At 43.4% G+C, this 25,365-nt stretch overlaps 1 long non-coding RNA gene across 1 annotated transcript; it reads right to left on the minus strand.

The window, feature by feature from the left end:
* Positions 1-9,117: 9,117 nt before the first annotated feature.
* Positions 9,118-12,358, minus strand: LOC132404922 (uncharacterized). Its single transcript, XR_009515710.1, has 3 exons — positions 12,231-12,358; positions 10,228-10,247; positions 9,118-9,151 (listed from the first exon to the last, which is right to left on the minus strand). It is a non-coding gene; the product is annotated as an uncharacterized LOC132404922 (long non-coding RNA).
* Between the last annotated feature and the right edge of the window lie 13,007 nt (positions 12,359-25,365).

The following is a 25,365-nucleotide window of genomic DNA, read 5'->3' on the forward strand; positions in this document are numbered from 1 at the left end:
CACTGTTGTTTGCTGGTGTAAACTCCGTCTCTTCATGTTAATAGGAGCATTGTATGCTGCTAGTCTTCCCATTCATTCTCCCACCTGCTGTTCTCCACAAGCCACAATCACACCCTGGTCTGCATCCCTGTTCTGCCTTGTTCCACCGCTCGCCTACACCCTTCATCAGCTTGGTGGTAAAACGCTGCGTTCCCACTGTAGCGACTCGAGTTCCATCCCCAGTCAAGCCTCAATCACTCCTTGGCTTTCCTCTGCCTAACCCTCACTCCCCGGCCTTCCCTGTAACCATTAATAAACACTCTTTAGATTACTCTACCTCTATGTCTGTGTCCTGCGTATGGGTTCACCTGTTCTCTGCAACAGAATGATCTGGCCCGACATGGACCCAGTGGACACAAACACCATCCTACAAGCCCTCGCCAGCCAGAGTTCCCTACTGGGACAGCATGACGAACTCCTCTGGGACGTCATAGAGAGCCTCACGTACCAGAGCCTGAGCACACAGTCAATGATTATCAAAGGAAATTAGAAAAAGAGGAATGTTGTTTCATTTTCACTATGTACTGTACCAGCAGTTTATGGTCCAAATAACAATAGATTTGACTGAACAAGAGGCGCAATTTGGAAAACGAGGGTTCTATGTTAAAGGAGCAATGAAGATTTGAAGAAAGTGACTCAGAACGCCCAGGTATCAAATGAGAAAATTGTGCAATTACAAATTCACGTTCCCGGCTGCTTAGGATTGTGTATTCTAAGTTTTACTTCTGAACCGAGGTTCACCTGTGTAACTCCATCCCTCCATGTCAAGGTAAGTATTGACTGCCGTCTGCCTTTCTGTTTGCCGTTCAGCTCCAGCAACCCTCCATGTCAGGAAATCAACAATCTCCTGTGATTTTAAAAAGGCGTAAAAAAGAGAAGCAACTCCAGGATGCAAAAGACGACAACATAAAACTCATGCTTCCCAGATCCACGCGCATTCATCCCACGTTTCACATCTCCTAACTGAAACCTGTGTCTCTCAGCCAGTTGTGCCCTCCTGCCAAACCCCCTCCACCCGCTCGGGTCGGTAACAGTCCAGGCTAGCCTGGTGGTTGAGGGGGAGGGTACTGTCGCAGTCCTGACCTTTAATTCCCCATTCTCTCCTAATTCTCTTTGATTGTGTCACAGACCAGATCGTTAATTCTTCATATTCTCCTAAATCCCTTTTCCCTGTGTTCTCCTGGGTTCGATTGCAGTATCTGATTCTCATCTAAACCTACAGCATAAAATACCCGGCTTTACATCCACTCATCGTCAGATCGTTGATTACGTCCTTGGCTGCTTAGAATTGTGTATTTTAAGTTTAGGTCTCCGTTCTGCTTGCCAGTATTAACCCTGTGTCTCGGCCACCTAGTATTGTGATTTCTAAGTTTTGTTTCCGCACTGTTGTTTGCCAGTGTTAACTCTTTCTCTCCGTGTCAATAGGAGCGTTGCATCTGCTTGTCTTCCCATTCATCCTTCCACCTGCTGTTCTCCTCAAGCCACACTCATACCTTGGTCTGCATCCCTGCTCTGCCTCGTTCCTCCACCCGCCTACACTCTAATTGGCTCAGTGGTTAAGCACCGTGTTCCCACTGTAGTGACCCGGGTTCGATCCCCGGTCAAGCCTCGCTCACTCCTTGGCTTTCCTCTGCCTAGTCCTCGCTCCCCAGCCTTCCCTGTAACCACAAATAAACACTCTTTGGATTACTGTACCTCCCTGTCTGTGTCCTGCGTTTGGGTTCACCTGTTCTCAGCAACACCTAAATTGTGCTGTAGGTTTTCTATGTTTTCATCTATCCAGATGACGCACTTGTGTCTTTTTCACTTGCTGCCATCTTACTGGCCAAAATTCACTCGCGTTCAAGTTAATCTGAAGGACTGGAAATTAAATATTGATCCGAATGGAGATGAGTATTAGGGAAAGCAGTAACACTTGTCATAACCCATTGCTTTTTAACAAATCATAATGCGTGAGATACATTGATCTCAATAAACATGTCACTCTGCTAATCTTCACCAGTGATTATAATCACTTCACATTGTGCCCATCTGCTACACTTTTAAAGAGCCTTGCACATTATTTTAATCTTTCCATCCACATGTTAGAGCAAAAAACACTTGTCTTAACATTCAGGGTTCAATAGGTCCATTTAATGTCAGAGAAATGTATACAATATTCATCGGGCAATTCCTTTTCTTTGCAAACACACGTGAACACAGAAAGTGCCCCAAAGAATGAATGACAGTTAGAAGTTAGAACCCCAAACTACCCCCCCAGCTTCCCCCTCCCACACAAAAGCAACAGCAAGGCAATGATTTCCCCCCTACCCCACCACAGGGGCCAAAATGTCTGCATGTGTTCCTATCAGCTCACTTTCTACACTTTCACCTATGTGGTTATTGAAAGGGATCGCAAGTTCCTGCTCTTTATGACTCGCTCATCTACCTATCCCATCTCTTCCCACCCACTCTTCTGAGTCCACTGGCACGTTTCCCTTTAACTGGAAGAGGTGTAATATCTCCCTTTACCTTCTCCTCCCTCACCAACACACCAGGGCCCAAACAGCCCTTTCTGGTGAGCAAGAGGTTCACCTCAAATCAAATCAAATCAAGTCTAATTATCATTCAGACCACACATGGACACAGTTGAATGAGACAGCTTGTGGGGCACAGGTGCAGGGCATACATTCAAAATAACCAGAGAGAGAAAAAAACACGCACATCGTTACGCAAGAAAACACATGTATAGTCCAAGTCCCTGAGCGACATTCAAATTGATGGTACAACTCCCGGCAATCCAGTTTGTCATTCCGCTGGTCGAACACTTGGGGGCAGCACTGACGGGAGAGACTGGCTCCCACCTGAGCACAGACTCCACGCTGCACCACCTCACTCGGCCTGCAGCAGTAGGCAAGCCCACTTGAGGCCTTGTCCTCACTACAACCGTGGTTCTGCTGCTGCCTAGTTGCGTGTCTCACCACCAACAAGGGAAACAGCCTGCGGCATCTCACACTATCAACATCGAACAGGGACTTGTGATTGCAAGGGAACTGTCCAGGACAGTCACCCATGGTTACGCTGTACATTACTTTTGCACACCTACTTCAATGCTTTGAGTAGCAGGTGGCAACATGGTCTGCACCCGGGTCAGCTTCTCAGGACCTTTGCCCAGCCAAGTGCCGGCCAGTTTCCCCTTCCACTCGAGGGACTTTCACTTTCCCTAACACCCGAGGGGTGTTTGCTTCCTCTTCCGAGGAACGCCGTCTTCCCCTTCCACCTTAGGGGTGTTCTCAGCCCCTTCCACACGAGAGGCGTTTGCTTCCCCTTCCATGGGAGGGGCGCGCATCTTCCCCTTGAATCGGAGAGCCAATGTCTTCGCTAACTTCCTGCCGGCCTTCAGCTTCTCCCTCATGAGGCTGAACACTGGGTTTCCCTTTTCCGACTCGTCCACTGGCTTCTTTTGACCCTCCGGCTGGCGGCTCTGAAAAACGTACGGATCACTGATGCGGTAGACCTGCATTGTCCTTGGAGTGCAGTGTGGTCTTACATTCACAGAGAAACACCTTTTAAAAAGAACGGTGCATCGTTGGTTGGCCCCAGCAGGCCTCTCCATTTGAAAATGCTGCCACCTTACCGGAAGTCACTTTGACTACACCTTTTCCAGCCTGTCTACTGCAGTCAGTGTTTCTCATGTGGCTTGCTCTACTCTGGAGAAACCAGGCATAGACTAAGAGGTGCAAGAGCCATTTTCAGCTTCTATTTGCTTAACATTTTAGTTCTGCTTCCCACTGCCACACTATTCTGTCTGTCCTCAGCCTCCACCATTGTCTCTATAGAGAGAAAGAATATCAAATTGGAGGAAAATCATCTGATACTATGCTTAGGCAATGAGCAGATTACGGAATCTGGAACAATGATAGGAGCGTTAAATTTTCCTACTTCAGGTAACCACACTATGGTGCTCTTCCCTCACACATACTCACTTCTCCACTCAGTTTTCTTCTCGCGTTGATCCCATTTCCAGATCCCTCCTCCCTCCCCTTCCCTCACAGTTGCATCTGCCCTTCACCCCTCCCTGTCTGTTTCCACCTCTTACCTATCAGCCTCTGACCCTCCCTTTTACTACTAGATACCAGCAATCTTCCTCTTCCCTCAGTGCTGATACATGATCTTGACCCAAAATATTGACTTTTACCATTTGCCTCCACATATGTGGTTTGAGTTGCCGTTTTCTGCTGGAATTCTGTTTGGATGTTCCAGATTACAGTACTTGCAGTCTCTTTTTTTTTAAAGAGATGATGAGAACATGCCGGAAGCTATTTTTGAAGTGAATGAAGACCCAAGTGATGTATAATCCTTTGGTTCATTTTCAGACAGATTCTATGAAGAGCAGTGTTAGAAAACTGGAGGGTTATGGAGCCTGAAGACAGTGGCTTCAGTCTTCCCAATATATAGTCAGGACAGCACGGTAGCACAACGCTTTACCATACAGGTGAATCGGATTCCTGGAGATCTCCTGGAGTCCAAGAGATCTCAGATTGAGTCCTCAGTATTCTTAAGTGGGAGGGTGAACACCCAGAAATCGTGATCTATTAGGTACCAATGACATGGGTTGGATGTGTGACGAGGTTCTGCAAAGGGAGTTCAGGGAGTTAGGTGCTACATTAAAGGAAAGGGCCTCCAGAGTTGTGATCTCAGGATTGCTTCCTGTGCCACATGCTAGTGAGGTTAGAACCAGCAAGATTATTCCGTTTAATACATGGCTAAGGAGTTGGTGAAGGAGAGTGGGCATAAGATTTTTGGATCATTGGGCTCTGTTTCAGGGAAAGTGGGACTTGTACAGAAGGAATGGTTTGCACCTTAACTGGAGGGGACTAATATCGTAGTTGGAAGGTTTGTTAATGCTTATGGTGGGTTTTAAACCAGAGTTGGAGGAGAACCAGAGTGCCAGAACAGATAGTGGAGAAGTTGTGGAGGCAGATGTTGGTAAGACTGCAGATAAAGTTAGGAATAAAAATATTGAACATGGCAACAAAATCAGAAAGGGTGAATACAGGACTGAAGTTGTATCTGAATGCATGCAGTATACAGAATAAAGTAGATGAACTTGCAGCACAGCTACAGACTGGCAGGTATGATGTTGTAGGCATCAGTGAATCATGGCTGAACGATTAGAACTGGGAACTCAATGTCCAATGATACACTTTGTATCGAAAGGATAGGCAGGAAGGCAGAGGGGATGACTTTGTTGAGTTGGTTAAAGATGAAATCAAATCATTAGAAAGAGGTGACATGGGGTTGGAAGGTGATAAATCATTGTAAACACAGCTAAGTGTAACACCTTGGATAAGATTTTTACCGTGATGCTGTAGGTATTTCATTTTAGCAGTTCTGTAAGAGTTTGTTCTGTTTTTAGTATGTTCAGATTTGAGCTAACGAAAAGGGGTTATGTTGTTAAATTAAGGAACGTTGTGTCCACCAGTCTGGATGGTGGAAATGGGAGAAGGTTCTAGAGAAAACTGGGTGGAGAAATCTTTTGATGGTCACTGGTATGGGTCAAAGTCTTTTTGGTGGAAGATGGGAGAAGACAAGAGGGAAGATGTCTGGGGATGCTGTCCCTGTTGCACAAGGTGCTTTGTGCAGATGAATGGCTTCAGGCAGGAAGGACCAATGGTGCCGTGGGGGAGCCCGTCTATTCGAGCGACATTCGGAAGGTGGAGTGTACTTTCACCCTGACCCTGGGTCCAGAGTGAGAGTCAAAGACAACTTCAAGACGAGCTCCAACACATGTGAACATTTGGACTGGGTTAACTGTAATGGACATTTTATTGTATTTTATTTTTCTACTGTTTAATAATGTTGAAATTTGGAAATATACTTTCTTTACAATTGTATGCAGTGTGCGATCTGTAATTTCCTTCCAACTGCTAATTGCATGGGGCAGTATTTACACAGTATTCACGCAGATCAGGGTTCAGGTGATTCAGTCAACCCAAATTCCCGGTTTTGGTGGGACCCAAGTCATACCGACCTAGATGCATGGAGTTTGAAAAAAAAAGGTAGTTTTCTCACTATTTTGTCAAGTGGTTGTCAGTGAGGGGCTAACTAGTGGTGTGTCTAGAGAAGTCCAGCAAAAAGGGGGTTCAACAGTAACTGCAAGTGTAAAAAGACCCTAACGTGAGTTGTAGAGAAAATCCAAACAGTTGCAATGATGTGGCCTACAAATTGAAAATGCTACATCGCTATTTAAGAAAGGTGGGAGGCAGCATAAAGGAAACTATAGACCTGTAAACCTGACATCAGTGGCTTGGAAGTTATTGGAAATAATTCTTAGAGATGAGATTCCAAAATACCTGGAGGTACATGACAAGATAGGCCAAAGCCAGAATGGTTTCCTGGAAGGAAAATTCTGCCTGAAAAACCTACTGCAATTGTTTCAGGAAATTACAAGCAGGGTAATTTACAAGGAGATTACAGGGAAATTACAAAGTACAAGGAGGTGAGGTAGACATGGCATACTTGGATTTTCAGAGGCCTTTGACAAGGTGTCACACAAGATGCTGCTTAGCAAGATAAGAGCCCACGGAATTACAGGGAAGTTACTAGTGTGGGTGGGGCATTGGCTGGTTGGCAAAAAAACAGAGTGGGAATAAAGGGTTCCTATTCTGGCTAGCTGCTAGTTATGAGTGGAGTTCCACAGGGGTCGGTGTTGGGACTGCTGCTTTTAACTATGTATGTCAATGGTTTGGACAATGGTATTAATAGATTTTTGGCTAAATTTGGCGATGATACAAAGAATAGGGGAGGAGCAGGTAGGTTGTGGAAACAGAGAGCCTGCAGAGAGGCTTAGATCATTTAGGGAAATGGACAAAGAAGTGGCAAATGAAATACAATGCTGGGAAGTATATGGTCATGCACTTTGGTGGAAGAAATGAACGGGCAGACTATTATTTAGACGGGGAGAGAATTCAAAATGCAGAGACGCAAAGGGACTTGGGAGTCCTTGTGCAAGATACCCTAAAGGTTAACCTCCAGGTTGAGTCAGTTGTAAAGAAGTCAAATGTAATGTTGGCATTCATTTCTAGAGGCATAGAAAATAAGAGCAGGAATGTGATGTTGAGTCTCTCATGAGACCACACTTGGAGTATTGTGTGCAGTTTTGGGCTCCCTATTTTAGAAAGGATATACTAACATTGGAGAGGGTTCAGTGAAGATTGACAAGAATGATTCCAGGAATGAAAGGGTTACTTCTGCTCCTATAACTTATGGTCCTAACTGAAAGGTCTGAAGGTCGATAAGTCCTGGACCAGATGTTGGACACTCCAGTTTACTGAAAGAGGTGGCTGAAGATAACGTGGGGACATTAGTAATAATCTTTCAAGAATCATGGAATTCTGGAATGGTTCAGAAAACTGGAAAATTGCAAAAGTTGTTCCGCTCTTCAAGAACAGAGAGAGGCAAAAGAAAGGAAACTATAGGACAGTTAGTCTGGCCTCAGTGGCTGGGAAGATGTTGGTGTCGATTATTAAAGTTGAGGTCTCAGGTTAACTCTCACACATGATAAAATCGGCCATAGTCAGCATGGTTTCTTCAAGTGAGAATCTTGCCTGACAAATTATTGGAATTATTTGAAGAAATAACAAGCAGGATAGAGAAAGGAGAATTGTTTGATGTGTACTTGGAATTTCAGAAAGCCTTTGACATTGTCACAAGTGAGGCTGCTTAACAAGCTACAAGCTCATGGAATTACAGGAATGATTCTAGCATGGATAAAGCAGTGACTGACTGGCAGGGGGCAAAGAGTGGGACTGAAGGGAGCATTTTCTGGATGGCTGCTGGTGGCTAGTGGTATTCCACAGGGGTCTGTGTTGGGACCGATTTTTCTTTTACATTATACGTCAAAAAACTGAGGTGTAAAGGGAATTGGGCATCCTTGTGCAGGATTCCCTAAAGGTTAATTTGCAGGCTGAGTCCTTGGTGAGGAATGCAAATGTGATTATGCATTCATTTCAAGTAGACTAGAATATGAAAGCAAGGATGTAACGTTGAGACTTTATAAAACACTGGTGAGGCATCACTTGGAGTATTATGTGCAGGTTTGGAACACTTAACTTTGAAAGGATGTGCTGAAACTGGAAAGGGTTCAAGGGATGTTCACAAAAATAATTGAATGGCGTGTCATATGAAGAGCATTCGATGGTTTTGAGCCTACATTCTCTGGAATTCAGAAGAATGAGTGATGACCTAATTGAAACGCTTCAAATTTTGAGACACCTTAATAGAGTAGATATGGAGAGAATGCTTCCTCTGGTGGGAGAGTCAAAGACCAGAGGACACGGCCACAGAATAGAGGGGCACCCTTTTAAAATGGAGATGAGGAGGAATTTCTTTAACCAGAGAGTGGTGAATCTATGGAATTTATTAGCATCAAAGTACCTGGGGAAAATCAACACCACAGGGCTTGAAGACATCAAGATGTCCAAAATTTATTTAATCTTCTATATTATGCATCACAAGTAGCATGAGCTAAGAAAATTCTATTATCTTGATTTTGACAACACTAAAATCTGTTTGTCACCAGCATCACAAATATAATGCTTCAATAGAATGGAAAGTAGCATTACTGTACAAAATAAGAATAATGTTACCTTATTATGTATCCACATAAGTATTAAAAGAGAATGAGGGAAGCAAACATTGTCCAGTTAACACAGGAGATGCTGCAGATGCTGGCAACCCAGAGGAACACACAAAATGATGATGGAACTCAGGTCAGGCAGCATCTATGGAGGGGAATAAACAGTCTTGTCCCGAATTGTTGACTGTTTATTCCCCTCCACAGATGCTGCCTGACCTCCTGAATTCCTCCAGCATTTTGTATGTTGTTCTATCCAATTAAAAAAAAGTTAGAAATTCTTTAGGTTTATCCTGAGGTGGACAACTCACGGTTCATCAAAATGCATGAAAAAGCAAGAAAACAAAATGATGTTACAATACTATATTCAACAGAATTTATAAACCCATTGCATGGTAGTATGCAAGTGAATGATAAATTTATTACCAGTGAATTCTACAAATCATCATACCTGCATCAATCAGTCTGTACATAAGCACGTAAGCAGTTTCGGAACTGGAAAATATTAAACAATTTAGATTTTAAAAAAAGATGAGAGCATACAATATGTCTTCTACCAATATGGATCAATTTGTACATTGTTACTACCAGTTTTTATAATTTCCCAGTTTTTGGCCCTTCTATCTAGTTTGTAGGTCAATTTAAATACATTTAAAAATTTCTACTTCACTAGACAAGTTATCACATTACGAATATATCTAATGGACAATATGGAACTGCAAGTCCTTTTGAGTGATTTATTTCAAGTGTAGTGTCTTTTCAGAAGTAATGTAACAATACTCAAAGGACAAAACTCCAAGGCAGAGTACAAAGTAAATGGCAGGATACTTGGTAGTGTGGAGGAGCAGAGGGATCGGGGGTACAGGTCCACAGATCCCTGAAAGTTGCCTCACAGGTAGATAGGGTAGTTAAGAAAGCTTATGGGGTGTTGGCCTTCATAAGTTAAGGGATAGAGCTTAAGAGTCGCGAGGTAGTGATGCAGCTCTATAAAACTCTGGTTAGGCCACACTTGGAGTACTGTGTCCAGTTCTGGTTGCCTCACTATAGGAAGGATGAGGAAGCATTGGAAAGGGTACAGAGGGGATTTACCAGGATGCTGCCTGGTTTAGAGAGTATGCATTATGATCAGAGATGAAGGGAGCTAGGGCTTTACTCTTTGGAGAGAAGGAGGATGAGAGGAGACATGATAGAGGTATACAAGAAATTAAGAGGACAGCCAGCGCCTCTTCCCAGGGCACCACTGCTCAATTAAAGAGGACATGGCTTTAAGGTAAGGGGTGGGAAGTTCAAGGGGGATATTAGAGGAAAGTTTTTCAATGGGAGTGGTTGGTGCGTGGAATGCATTGCCTGAGTCAGTGGTGCAGGCAGATACACTAGTGAAATTTAAGAGACTACTAGACAGGTAAATGGAGGAATTTAAGGTGGGGGGTTATACAGGAGGCAGGAATTAAGGGTCAGCACAACATTGTGGGCCGAAGGGCCTGAACTATGATGTACTATTCTATGTTAATACTCATTAACTATAACATTTTTGCACAATAGATTATGCATTAAATAAATGTGGTTATTACCATGGATTGAAATTGTTTTCCTTAACGAAATGTCATGACGAATAAATATTCATTGACAACATGCAAAAAAAAATCGAAATGTTACTGTCAGGAAGTTATATGACACAAATTCAAATCTAAAATCACTCACACAATGAATATAATGATTATTCAGAAACAATCAACTATAAATTCAGTGAAATAATGGCCTGTCTCAGTTCTGAGTAAGTTTATCTGAGAGCTTTTCTCAATCCTATACATTCTTTGTGAGAGGGAAAGACATAAAAATGACCGTTTTTTTATATTTCTCCCTCCAGAATTGCACACTCTCTCAACGTTGATCTATATAATGATTTTTACATTATTTCTGGGTCTGATTCTGGGAACCCTCCACCTCACAGCATTGAGAAACAGGTACACTCAGAGTGCAGAGACGAAGCAGGTGACTCAGCACTCTCTCAGGGGCAATGACAATGCCATTCTACAAATGAATAAAGAAAAAGCCACTGTCTGGTAGCTCACATGATCAGTCTGAATGTGTTTAATGTTAATCCTGTAATATTATGTTTACATCTGATCTCCAAAACAAGCTGGCATGATTATCAAGAGCTAAGTAAATAAAAGTTCCACAAGGAAATCTGCAGATGTTGGAAATTCAAGCATCACCATCTCCAAAGGGATCCTACTACCGAGCACGACTTTCCCTCCCCTCTCCCCCCCCCCCCCCCGCTTTCCTCAGGGATCGCTTCCTACGTGACTCCCTTGTCCATTCGTCCCCCCCATCCCTTCCCACTGATCTCCGTCCTGGCACTTATCCTTGTAAGCAGAACAAGTGTTACAACTGCCCTTACACTTCCTCCCTCACCACCATTCAGGGCCCCAGACAGTCCTTCCAGGTGAGGCGACACTTCACCTGTGAGTCGGCTGGTGTGGTATACTGCATCCGGTGCTCCCGGTGTGGCCTTTTATATATTGGTGAGACCCGACGCAGACTGGGAGTCCGTTTTGCTGAACACCTACGCTTGGTCCACCAGAGAAAACAGGATCACCCAGTGGCCACACATTTTAATTCCACATCCCATTCCCATTCTGATATGTCTATCCCTGGCCTTATCTACTGTCAAGATGAAGCCACATTCATGTTGGAGGAACAACACCTTATATACCGGTTGGGTAGCCTCTAACCTGATGGCATGAACATTAACTTTTCTAACTTCCGTTAATTCCCCTCCTCCCCTCTTACCCCATCCCTGATATATTTAGTTTCTCCCCCTCCTTTTTTTCTCTCTTTCTGCCCATCACTCTGCCTATTCTCCATCTCTGTCTGGTGCTCCCCTCCCCCTTTCTTTCTTCCTAGGCCTCCCGTCCTATGATCCTTTCCCTTCTCCAGCTCTGTATCCCTTTTGCCAATCCCCTTTCTGGCTCTCAGCTTCACCCCACCCCCTTTGGTCTTCTCCTATCATTCTGCATTTTCCCTTCCCCCTCCGACTTTCAAATCTCTTACTATCTTTCCTTTCAGTTAATCCTGACGAAGGATCTCGGCCCGAAATGTCGACAGTGCTTCTCCCTATAGATGCTGCCTGGCCTGCTGTGTTCCACCAGCATTTTGTGTGTTAAATAAAGTTCCAGCTCAGCTCCTACAGTGACCTCATACTGTATGACTGAAATGATTGACCTCCAATAACATAATCATCTCCCTTTGTGTGATGTACAATGTTGCTTTAGAAAACTTTTCAATCTGTTTTTAATTTTTACCTTTTTAACATTTTCATCATTAAAATTGTACCAGTCACCAGAGTCTGATTTGATTAGGATGACGAATCGTATGACTAGGATGATTAACCTCCAACAATATACTCATGTCTCTTTGTGTGAGGTATAATGCTGCTTTTGAAGTAACTTAATTTCATTCCAGAACACAAACTGAGAAAGTATTATAGAATAGAAACACAGCCGGACCATGTGCTAACTTTCCCTTGACTAGTGAATTAGAAAACTTTTCATTCTGTTCCTAAAATTTTTACCTTTATAACATCTTCATCATTAAAATTGTACCAGTCATCAGAGCCTGATTTGATTTCAGCATAATAGTGGCCACTTCCATAGTGTCCTCTGTGGTGCCATATTGCAAACAATTCATACTTTTTCTCCTAAAGCAGAGAAAGGCAACAGAAAGGTATCATTAATTTTACTTTTCTTTGCACTGGCCAGTCATTTGCATTTACACCTCTGATAAATTGACCAAACTGAGTTAAATTTGATGTTCTGGTCATTTCTGGTCAAAAAAGACCTCTTTAGCACAATGCAGAGCATGGCCAATATCTGTAAGCATTTTGGAAAATAGGCTAGTTTTCTGAGAGCACTGGCCAAAATTCTGCGAAAAGGTGAAACTGAATACAGAAAATGCTGTGAATACTCAGCAGCTCAGTCAGCATCTGAAGAAAGAGAAACAGAGTCAATGTTTCAAATCAAGATGTTTTATTGACCTGAAATATTAAACCTGTTTCTCTTCCCACAGCTGTTTCATAACCTGTTGAATATTTTCAGTTTTTTCAATAATTATTTCAGATCTGTGGTACTTAGTTTTTGGATTTTTGCTGAAGGATACTCAGAAGAAATGTAATTTTTCCTTGACAGATTATTTTATTTCCAGACACATATTTCTGCAACTTTTAACTTGAAGTTCAACATGATTTTTTATGTACCTTTGGCTTTATCCATGTACAAGATCATGTAATTGTCTTAGCCTGAAAATATTTGATCTAAAGTGAAAATAGAAGGATATTGTGCTCTGAAAATAGCAAAACAAATCCTTGTTTGCTCAGACTTGGAATCACAGACACCTGGTTTCAGAATCAAATCTCAAAGAGAAAGAGCAGTGAGACGGCAGCAGTGCAGCTGCCTCACAACCCCAGTGACATTGGTGGCTTAAAACTACTCCGGAATTGATCCGGCCTGGATGGATTACAGTGACCTGGTGACAGGGGGAGAAAGGATCAATTGTAGCAGGAACTGTGAGTGGTTTATTAAAGAAAAGGTAGAAGAGGACTTCTTCATGTTCAGTATTTGCTGTTTCTTTACCTCTTGTGCTGTCAAAACTTGCTGATTCACTTCCTGATTCACTTCTTGTGATTGAAGAGATGCTTGTTCATCTTTTGCAACGTCCACATGGGAATAATTCTCTGCATCATTCACTTATGAGAGAGCATGAAAGAAAGAAACTGGGATATTAATTTTTCAATAATTGGACAGAGTCCCTGAACAGGGATGTCCTGATCACTCACAGTTTATCTCAGGGAAATTCATTTGCGTGTGTGCAGTGCTCCAGGGTTCTGATAGATTCCATGTTCCAATGACCTCAGTACATTGTTTACTCTCACCAGCACATGATTCTCACATGTACACCTGTCAGCAGTATCAACAGAACTCTATGAACTACATAGAAGTACAGAGTGGATAAGCGGAATGGCCAGTGGCAGGAGTAGAAACATCAGGCTTTGGCTCAAAAGAGGCTTTGGCTCGGGAGAGGTTTTGGCTCTGTGTAAATCGTTTGTTAAGTTTCCTTTTGGTTTTTTTCTCTCTTATTGTACCAATTTAACGGCTGTGGTGTGTTCTTAGTGCCAGATGTTAGAGAATGGGAGATCCAGAGTCACCCGGGGAACTACATCTGCGTGAAGTGCATCTGGCTGCAGCTCCTTGAAGACCATGTTAGGGATCTGGAGCAGCAACTGGATGACCTTCGGCTTGTATGGGAGAGTGAGGAGATAATTGATCAAAGCTACAGGGATGTAGTCATCCTGAAGCTGCAGGAGGTCAGTAGCTTGGTGACTGTCAGGAAAAATTGAAATAGGCAGTTAGAGCAGAGCACACCTGTGGCCATGGCTGTCAAACAGAAGTGTACCGCTTTGGATACTCACGTGGGGAATGACCTTCCGGTAGAATGCCACAGAGACCGGGTTACAGGCACTGTGCATCGGTCCGTGGTGCTGAAGGGAAAAAGAGCGAAGAAGAGAGCGGTAGTGATAGAGGACTCAATAGTGAAGGGGACAGGCAGGAGATTGTGTAGACGTGAACGGGACACCCGGATGGTATGTAGCCTCCCAGATGCCAGGGTCAGGGATATCTCTGAGATATCTCCACAGCATTTTGGAGAGCAGCCAAAGGGGACCAATATTCTGGTGGGCAGGTTTGTTCGAGCTGTTGGGAAGGGTTTGTACAAATTTTGCAGGGGGAAGGGACGGATGTTAAAAAAAAGTTAAGATAAGCATGCAGTCAGACTGTCAGGAAGGGCAGGCAGGTGATGGGAATTAGTTACAGCCAATAGGCTGAGTATCAAAACATTAGGAACATAGAATCAGAAAAGATAGTAAACACGGTACCGAAGTTGTTGTATCTAAATGCATATAGTATGAAGTGGATGAACTTGTTCGAATTTTACGGATGACCAGGTGTGATGTAGCCATCACTGAATTGTGGCTGAAGGATGGTTATAGTTGGGAGCTGAATGTCCTAGGTTACATGTTACATCAGAGGGATAGGAAAGTTAGCGGAGGGGTGGTGTGGCTCTACTGGTAAAGAATGGCATAAAATCAGTAGAACGATGTGACAAATGATCAGAAGCTGTTGAATCCTTGTGGGTTGAGTGAAGAAATGTCAAGGGGGAAAAAAAAACTTTGGTAGCAGTTATATACAGGCCTTCCAACAGTGGCTGGGAGGAGGACCACAGGTTACAACAGGATATAGGAAAAGGCAAGCAAAAAGGGCAATTTCATGGCAGTCATGGGAGATTTTAACATGCAGGTCATTTGGGAAAAATCAGGTTGGTAATGGATCTCAAGACAGCGAGTCTGTTGAATGCATACGAGATGGCTTTTTAGAGCAATTTTTCGCTAAGCCTAACACGGGATCGGCTATACTGGATTTGCTGTTATGTAATGAACCAGAGGCGATTAGAGAACTTAATGTGAAAGAACCCATAGGAACCAGTGATCACAATATAACAGAGTTCAACTTGACATTTGATAGGGAGAAAGTAAAGTCTGATGAAGCAGTATTTCCGTGAGTAAGTAAAACTATATGGTATGAGAGGAGTTCACCAATGTAAATTGGAAGGAACTGCTGGTGCGCATTTTTGGGAAAAGTGAGGAAGGTCCAGGTCATATGTTTTCCAAAAATGAAAAAAATTCTCAAACAGCAAAATAGTTGTGGAGTAGATGAGAAAGAATAAAACATTTCGCACAGTTGTTAATGGTGAAGGAGTGCATGGCCAATATCAAGAGTAAAATTATGCATTTTTTTTAATTGGTGCAGCCTGGATGGACTTTAGAGCCTTGGTGATTGTGGGAGAAAGAATCAAATGTAGCAGGGACTTTGAGCATTTATTGAAGTAAAATTAGAAGAGCACTTGTTCATGTTAAATATTTGCTGCTTCCTTACCTCTTGTCTTGTGGAAACTGGCTGTGAGTGATCTGAAGGAGAGAATGAATTGAACACATCAGAGGAGTTTATGAATATTCCCACGTGGTCAGTCATGTTTCTTGCAGCAGGTGCTCGAGCCCACCAGCCATGCTGATGCTTTGTGCCCGCAGCTTCCAACGTACCTTGATGGGTCACAGAATTTCTTCCTTTAATGTCCACTGAATTTTCCCGATTCACTTCTTGATGTTTATCCGGTGTTTCTTTGTCTTTTGGAAGATCCGCATGCCAATCATTCTGGGCATTATTCACCTGTGTGAGAGCATGAAAGAAAGAAAGTGGGATATTTATTATTCAATAATGGGACAGAGTCCCTGAACAGGGATGTCCTGCTCACTCACAGTTTATCTCAGGGAAATTCATTTGCCTGTGTGCAGTGCTCCAGGATTCTGATATATTCCATGTTCCAATGCACTCAGTACATTGTTTACTCTGACCAGCACATGGTTCTCCCGTGTACGCCTATCCGCAGTATCAACAGAACTCTATGAAGTACATAGAAGTACAGAAGGGATAAGCGGAATGGCCAGTGGCAGGAGTAGAAACATCAGGCTTTGGCTCAAAAGAGGCTTTGGCTCGGGAGAGGTGTTGGCTCTGTGTAAATTGTTTGTTAAGTTTCCTTTTGGTTTTTTTCTGTTTCATTATACCAATTAAATGGCTGTGGTGTGTTCTTCATGCCAGATGTTAGAGAATGGGAGACCCAGAGTCACCCGGGGAACTACACCTGCGTGAAGTGCATCTGGCTGCAGCTCCTTGAAGACCATGATAGGGATCTGGAGCAGCAACTGGATGACCTTCGGCTTGTATGGGAGAGTGAGGAGATAATCGATGAAAGCTACAGGGAAGTAATCATCCTGTAGTTGCAGGAGTTGAGTAGCTTGGTAGAATGTCAGGAAAAATTGAAATAGGCAGTTAGAGCAGAGCACTCCTGTGGCCATTGCTGTCAAACAGAAGTGTACCGCTTTGGATACTCACGTGGGGAATGACCTTCCGGTAGAATGCCACAGAGACCGGGTTACAGGCACTGTGCATCGGTCCGTGGAGCAGAAGGGAAAAAGAGTGAAGAAGAGAGCGGTAGTGATAGAGGAATCAATAGTGAAGGGGACAGGCAGGAGATTGTGTAGACGTGAACGGGACACCCAGATGGTATGTAGCCTCCCAGATGCCAGGGTCAGGGATATCTCTGAGATATCTGCACATTTTGGAGAGCAGCCAAAGGGGACCAATATTCTGGTGCGCAGGTTTCTTCGAGCTGTTGGGGAGGGTTTGTACTAGTTTTGCAGGGGGAAGGGACGGATGGTAAAAAAAAGTTAAGATAAGTATGCAGTCAGACTGTCAGGAAGGGCAGGCAGATGATGGGACTTAGTTGCAGCCAATAGGCTGAGTATCAAAACATTAGGGACATAGAATCAGAAGGGATAGTAAACACGGTACCCAAGGTGTTGTATCTAAATGCATATCGTACAAAGTGGATGAACTTGTTCTACTTTTACAGATTACCAGGTGTGATGTAGCTATCACTGAATTGTGGCTGAAGGATGGTTATAGTTGGGAGCTGAATATCCTAGGTTACATGTTACATCAGAGGGATAGGAACGTTAGCAGAGGGGTGGTGTGGCTCTACTGGTAAAGAATGACATAAAATCAGTAGAAAAATGTGACATATGATCAGAAGATGTTGAATCCTTGGGGGTTGAGTGAAGAAATGTCAAGGGTAAAAAAAAAACTTTGGTAGCAGTTATATACAGGGCTCCCAACAGTGGCTGGGAGGTGGACCACCGGTTCCAACATGAAATAGAAAAAGGTGAGTCAAAAGGGCAATTTCAAGGCAGTCATGGGAGATTTTAACATGCAGGTCATTTGGGAAAAAGCAGGTTGGTAATGGATCTCAAGACAGCGAGTCTGTTGAATGCATACGAGATGGCTTTTTAGAGCAATTTTTTGCTAAGCCTAACACGGGATCGGCTATACTGGGTTTGCTGTTATGTAATGAACCAGAGGCAATTAGAGAACTTAATGTGAAAGAACCCATAGGAACTAGTGATCACAATATAACGGAGTTCAACTTGACATTTGATAGGGAGAAAGTAAAGTCTGATGAAGCAGTATTTCCGTGAGTAAGTAAAACTATATGGTATGAGAGGAGTTCACCAATGTAAATTGGAAGGAACTGTTGGTGCGCATTTTTGGGAAAAATGAGGAAGGTACAGGTCATATGTTTTCCAAAAATGAAAAAAATTCTCAAACAGCAAAATAGTTGTGGAGTAGATGAGAAAGAATAAAACATTTCGCACAGTTGTTAATGGTGAAGGAGTGCATGGCCAATATCAAGAGTAAAATTATGCATTTTTTTTAATTGGTGCAGCCTGGATGGACTTTAGAGCCTTGGTGATTGTGGGAGAAAGAATCAAATGTAGCAGGGACTTTGAGCATTTATTGAAGTAAAATTAGAAGAGCACTTGTTCATATTAAATATTTGCTGCTTCCTTACCTCTTGTCTTGTGGAAACTGGCTGTGAGTGATCTAAAGGAGAGAATGAATTGAACACATCAGAGGAGTTTATGAATATTCCCACATGGTCAGTCATGTTTCTTGCAGCAGGTGCTCGAGCCCACCAGCCATGCTGATGCTTTGTGCCCGCAGCTTCCAACGTACCTTGATGGGTCACAGAATTTCTTCCTTTAATGTCCACTGAATTTTCCCGATTCACTTCTTGATGTTTATCCGGTGTTTCTTTGTCTTTTGGAAGATCCGCATGCCAATCATTCTGGGCATTATTCACCTGTGTGAGAGCATGAAAGAAAGAAAGTGGGATATTTATTATTCAATAATGGGACAGAGTCCCTGAACAGGGATGTCCTGCTCACTCACAGTTTATCTCAGGGAAATTCATTTGCCTGTGTGCAGTGCTCCAGGATTCTGATATATTCCATGTTCCAATGCACTCAGTACATTGTTTACTCTGACCAGCACATGGTTCTCACATGTACGCCTGTCAGCAGTATCAACAGAACTCTATGAACTACATAGAAGTACAGAAGGGATAAGCGGAATGGCCAGTGGCAGGAGTAGAAACATCAGGCTTTGGCTCAAAAGAGGCTTTGGCTCGGGAGAGGTGTTGGCTCTGTGTAAATCGTTTGTTAAGTTTCCTTTTGGTTTTTTTCTGTTTCATTATACCAATTAAACGGCTGTGGTGTGTTCTTCATGCCAGATGTTAGAGAATGGGAGACCCAGAGTCACCCGGGGAACTACATCTGCGTGAAGTGCATCTGGCTGCAGCTCCTTGAAGACCATGATAGGGATCTGGAGCAGCAACTGGATGACCTTTGGCTTGTGCGGGAGAGTGAGGAGATAATCGATGAAAGCTACAGGGAAGTAATCATCCTGTAGTTGCAGGAGGTGAGTGTCTTGGTGACTGTCAGGAAAAATTGAAATAGGCAGCTAGAGCAGAGCACACCTGTGGCCATTGCTGTCAAACAGAAGTGTACCGCTTTGGATACTCACGTGGGGGATGACCTTCCGGTAGAATGCCACAGTGACCGGGTTACAGGCACTGTGCATCGGTCCGTGGTGCAGTAGGGAAAAAGAGCGAAGAAGAGAGCGGTAGTGATAGAGGACTCAATAGTGAAGGGGACAGACAGGAGATTGTGTAGACGTGAACGGGACACCCGGATGGTATGCAGCCTCCCAGATGCCAGGGTCAGGGATATCTCTGAGATATCTCCACAACATTTTGGAGAGCAGCCAAAGGGGACCAATATTCTGGTGCGCAGGTTTGTTCGATCTGTTGAGGAGGGTTTATACTAGTTTTGCAGGGGGAAGGGATGGATGGTAAAAAAAAAGTTAAGATAAGCATGCAGTCAGACTGTCAGGAAGGGCAGGCAGGTGATGGGAATTAGTTACAGCCAACAGGCTGAGTATCAAAACATTAGGGACATAGAATCAGAAGGGATAGTACACGGTACCCAAGGTGTTGTATCTAAGTGCATATCGTATGAAGTGGATGAACTTGTTCTACTTTTACAGATTACCAGGTATGATGTAGCCATCACTGAATTCTGGCTGAAGGATGGTTATAGTTGGGAGCTGAATATCCTAGGTTACATGTTACATCAGAGGGATAGGAACGTTAGCAGAGGGGTGGTGTGGCTCTACTGGTAAAGAATGGCATAAAATCAGTAGAAAAATGTGACATATGATCAGAAGATGTTGAATCCTTGGGGGTTGAGTGAAGAAATGTCAAGGGTAAAAAAAAAACTTTGGTAGCAGTTATATACAGGGCTCCCAACAGTGGCTGGGAGGTGGACCACCGGTTCCAACATGAAATAGAAAAAGGTGAGTCAAAAGGGCAATTTCAAGGCAGTCATGGGAGATTTTAACATGCAGGTCATTTGGGAAAAAGCAGGTTGGTAATGGATCTCAAGACAGCGAGTCTGTTGAATGCATACGAGATGGCTTTTTAGAGCAATTTTTCGCTAAGCCTAACACGGGATCGGCTATACTGGGTTTGCTGTTATGTAATGAACCAGAGGCAATTAGAGAACTTAATGTGAAAGAACCCATAGGAACCAGTGATCACAATATAACGGAGTTCAACTTGACATTTGATAGGGAGAAAGTAAAGTCTGATGAAGCAGTATTTCCGTGAGTAAGTAAAACTATATGGTATGAGAGGAGTTCACCAATGTAAATTGGAAGGAACTGTTGGTGCGCATTTTTGGGAAAAATGAGGAAGGTACAGGTCATATGTTTTCCAAAAATGAAAAAAATTCTCAAACAGCAAAATAGTTGTGGAGTAGATGAGAAAGAATAAAACATTTCGCACAGTTGTTAATGGTGAAGGAGTGCATGGCCAATATCAAGAGTAAAATTATGCATTTTTTTTAATTGGTGCAGCCTGGATGGACTTTAGAGCCTTGGTGATTGTGGGAGAAAGAATCAAATGTAGCAGGGACTTTGAGCATTTATTGAAGTAAAATTAGAAGAGCACTTGTTCATATTAAATATTTGCTGCTTCCTTACCTCTTGTCTTGTGGAAACTGGCTGTGAGTGATCTAAAGGAGAGAATGAATAGAACACATCAGAGGAGTTTATGAATATTCCCACATGGTCAGTCATGTTTCTTGCAGCAGGTGCTCGAGCCCACCAGCCATGCTGATGCTTTGTGCCCGCAGCTTCCAACGTACCTTGATGGGTCACAGAATTTCTTCCTTTAATGTCCACTGAATTTTCCCGATTCACTTCTTGATGTTTATCCGGTGTTTCTTTGTCTTTTGGAAGATCCGCATGCCAATCATTCTGGGCATTATTCACCTGTGTGAGAGCATGAAAGAAAGAAAGTGGGATATTTATTATTCAATAATGGGACAGAGTCCTTGAACAGGGATGTCCTGATCACTCACAGTTTATCTCAGGGAAATTCATTTGCCTGTGTGCAGTGCTCCAGGGTTCTGATAGATTCCATGTTCCAATGCACTCAGTACATTGTTTACTCTGACCAGCACATGATTCTCACATGTACGCCTATCCGCAGTATCAACAGAACTCTATGAAGTACATAGAAGTACAGAAGGGATAAGCGGAATGGCCAGTGGCAGGAGTAGAAACATCAGGCTTTGGCTCAAAAGAGGCTTTGGCTCGGGAGAGGTGTTGGCTCTGTGTAAATCGTTTGTTAAGTTTCCTTTTGGTTTTTTTCTGTTTCATTATACCAATTAAACGGCTGTGGTGTGTTCTTCATGCCAGATGTTAGAGAATGGGAGACCCAGAGTCACCCGGGGAACTACATCTGCGTGAAGTGCATCTGGCTGCAGCTCCTTGAAGATCATGATAGGGATCTGGAGCAGCAACTGGATGACCTTCGGCTTGTATGGGAGAGTGAGGAGATAATCGATGAAAGCTACAGGGAAGTAATCATCCTGAAGTTGCAGGAGTTGAGTAGCTTGGTAGAATGTCAGGAAAAATTGAAATAGGCAGTTAGAGCAGAGCACACCTGTGGCCATGGCTGTCAAACAGAAGTGTACCGCTTTGGATACTCACGTGGGGGATGACCTTCTGGAAGAATGCCACAGTGACCGGGTTACAGGCACTGTGCATCGGTCCGTGGTGCAGAAGGGATAAAGAGCGAAGAAGAGAGCGGTAGTGAAAGAGGACTCAATAGTGAAGGGGACAGACAGGAGATTGTGCAGACGTGAACGGGACACCCAGATGGTATGTAGCCTCCCAGATGCCAGGGTCAGGGATATCTCTGAGATATCTGCACATTTTGGAGAGCAGCCAAAGGGGACCAATATTCTGGTGCGCAGGTTTCTTCGAGCTGTTGGGGAGGGTTTGTACTAGTTTTGCAGGGGGAAGGGACGGATGGTAAAAAAAAGTTAAGATAAGTATGCAGTCAGACTGTCAGGAAGGGCAGGCAGATGATGGGACTTAGTTGCAGCCAATAGGCTGAGTATCAAAACATTAGGGACATAGAATCAGAAGGGATAGTAAACACGGTACCCAAGGTGTTGTATCTAAATGCATATCGTACGAAGTGGATGAACTTGTTCTACTTTTACAGATTACCAGGTGTGATGTAGCTATCACTGAATTGTGGCTGAAGGATGGTTATAGTTGGGAGCTGAATATCCTAGGTTACATGTTACATCAGAGGGATAGGAACGTTAGCAGAGGGGTGGTGTGGCTCTACTGGTAAAGAATGACATAATATCAGTAGAAAAATGTGACATATGATCAGAAGATGTTGAATCCTTGGGGGTTGAGTGAAGAAATGTCAAGGGTAAAAAAAAAACTTTGGTAGCAGTTATATACAGGGCTCCCAACAGTGGCTGGGAGGTGGACCACCGGTTCCAACATGAAATAGAAAAAGGTGAGTCAAAAGGGCAATTTCAAGGCAGTCATGGGAGATTTTAACATGCAGGTCATTTGGGAAAAAGCAGGTTGGTAATGGATCTCAAGACAGCGAGTCTGTTGAATGCATACGAGATGGCTTTTTAGAGCAATTTTTTGCTAAGCCTAACACGGGATCGGCTATACTGGGTTTGCTGTTATGTAATGAACCAGAGGCAATTAGAGAACTTAATGTGAAAGAACCCATAGGAACCAGTGATCACAATATAACGGAGTTCAACTTGACATTTGATAGGGAGAAAGTAAAGTCTGATGAAGCAGTATTTCCGTGAGTAAGTAAAACTATATGGTATGAGAGGAGTTCACCAATGTAAATTGGAAGGAACTGTTGGTGCGCATTTTTGGGAAAAATGAGGAAGGTGCAGGTCATATGTTTTCCAAAAATGAAAAAAATTCTCAAACAGCAAAATAGTTGTGGAGTAGATGAGAAAGAATAAAACATTTCGCACAGTTGTTAATGGTGAAGGAGTGCATGGCCAATATCAAGAGTAAAATTATGCATTTTTTTTAATTGGTGCAGCCTAGATGGACTTTAGAGCCTTGGTGATTGTGGGAGAAAGAATCAAATGTAGCAGGGACTTTGAGCATTTATTGAAGTAAAATTAGAAGAGCACTTGTTCATGTTAAATATTTGCAGCTTCCTTACCTCTTGTCTTGTGGAAACTGGCTGTGAGTGATCTAAAGGAGAGAATGAATTGAACACATCAGAGGAGTTTATGAATATTCCCACATGGTCAGTCATGTTTCTTGCAGCAGGTGCTCGAGCCCACCAGCCATGCTGATGCTTTGTGCCTGCAGCTTCCAACGTACCTTGATGGGTCACAGAATTTCTTCCTTTAATGTCCACTGAATTTTCCCGATTCACTTCTTGATGTTTATCCGGTGTTTCTTTGTCTTTTGGAAGATCCGCATGCCAATCATTCTGGGCATTATTCACCTGTGTGAGAGCATGAAAGAAAGAAAGTGGGATATTTATTATTCAATAATGGGACAGAGTCCCTGAACAGGGATGTCCTGATCACTCACAGTTTATCTCAGGGAAATTCATTTGCCTGTGTGCAGTGCTCCAGGATTCTGATATATTCCATGTTCCAATGCACTCAGTACATTGTTTACTCTGACCAGCACATGGTTCTCCCGTGTACGCCTATCCGCAGTATCAACAGAACTCTATGAAGTACATAGAAGTACAGAAGGGATAAGCGGAATGGCCAGTGGCAGGAGTAGAAACATCAGGCTTTGGCTCAAAAGAGGCTTTGGCTCGGGAGAGGTGTTGGCTCTGTGTAAATCGTTTGTTAAGTTTCCTTTTGGTTTTTTTCTGTTTCATTATACCAATTAAACGGCTGTGGTGTGTTCTTCATGCCAGATGTTAGAGAATGGGAGACCCAGAGTCACCCGGGGAACTACATCTGCGTGAAGTGCATCTGGCTGCAGCTCCTTGAAGACCATGATAGGGATCTGGAGCAGCAACTGGATGACCTTTGGCTTGTGCGGGAGAGTGAGGAGATAATCGATGAAAGCTACAGGGAAGTAATCATCCTGTAGTTGCAGGAGGTGAGTGTCTTGGTGACTGTCAGGAAAAATTGAAATAGGCAGCTAGAGCAGAGCACACCTGTGGCCATTGCTGTCAAACAGAAGTGTACCGCTTTGGATACTCACGTGGGGGATGACCTTCCGGTAGAATGCCACAGTGACCGGGTTACAGGCACTGTGCATCGGTCCGTGGTGCTGAAGGGAAAAAGAGCGAAGAAGAGAGCGGTAGTGAAAGAGGACTCAATAGTGAAGGGGACAGACAGGAGATTGTGTAGACGTGAACGGGACACCCGGATGGTATGCAGCCTCCCAGATGCCAGGGTCAGGGATATCTCAGAGATATCTCCACAACATTTTGGAGAGCAGCCAAAGGGGACCAATATTCTGGTGGGCAGGTTTGTTCGATCTGTTGAGGAGGGTTTATACTAGTTTTGCAGGGGGAAGGGATGGATGGTAAAAAAAAAGTTAAGATAAGCATGAAGTCAGACTGTCAGGAAGGGCAGGCAGGTGATGGGAATTAGTTACAGCCAACAGGCTGAGTATCAAATCATTAGGGACATAGAATCAGAAGGGATAGTACACGGTACCCAAGGTGTTGTATCTAAGTGCATATCGTATGAAGTGGATGAACTTGTTCTACTTTTACAGATTACCAGGTATGATGTAGCCATCACTGAATTCTGGCTGAAGGATGGTTATAGTTGGGAGCTGAATATCCTAGGTTACATGTTACATCAGAGGGATAGGAACGTTAGCAGAGGGGTGGTGTGGCTCTACTGGTAAAGAATGGCATAAAATCAGTAGAAAAATGTGACATATGATCAGAAGATGTTGAATCCTTGGGGGTTGAGTGAAGAAATGTCAAGGGTAAAAAAAAAACTTTGGTAGCAGTTATATACAGGGCTCCCAACAGTGGCTGGGAGGTGGACCACCGGTTCCAACATGAAATAGAAAAAGGTGAGTCAAAAGGGCAATTTCAAGGCAGTCATGGGAGATTTTAACATGCAGGTCATTTGGGAAAAAGCAGGTTGGTAATGGATCTCAAGACAGCGAGTCTGTTGAATGCATACGAGATGGCTTTTTAGAGCAATTTTTCGCTAAGCCTAACACGGGATCGGCTATACTGGGTTTGCTGTTATGTAATGAACCAGAGGCAATTAGAGAACTTAATGTGAAAGAACCCATAGGAACCAGTGATCACAATATAACGGAGTTCAACTTGACATTTGATAGGGAGAAAGTAAA

The sequence above is a fragment of the Hypanus sabinus genome, chromosome 2 (genome assembly GCF_030144855.1).
Source record: "Hypanus sabinus isolate sHypSab1 chromosome 2, sHypSab1.hap1, whole genome shotgun sequence".
NCBI lineage: Eukaryota > Metazoa > Chordata > Chondrichthyes > Myliobatiformes > Dasyatidae > Hypanus > Hypanus sabinus.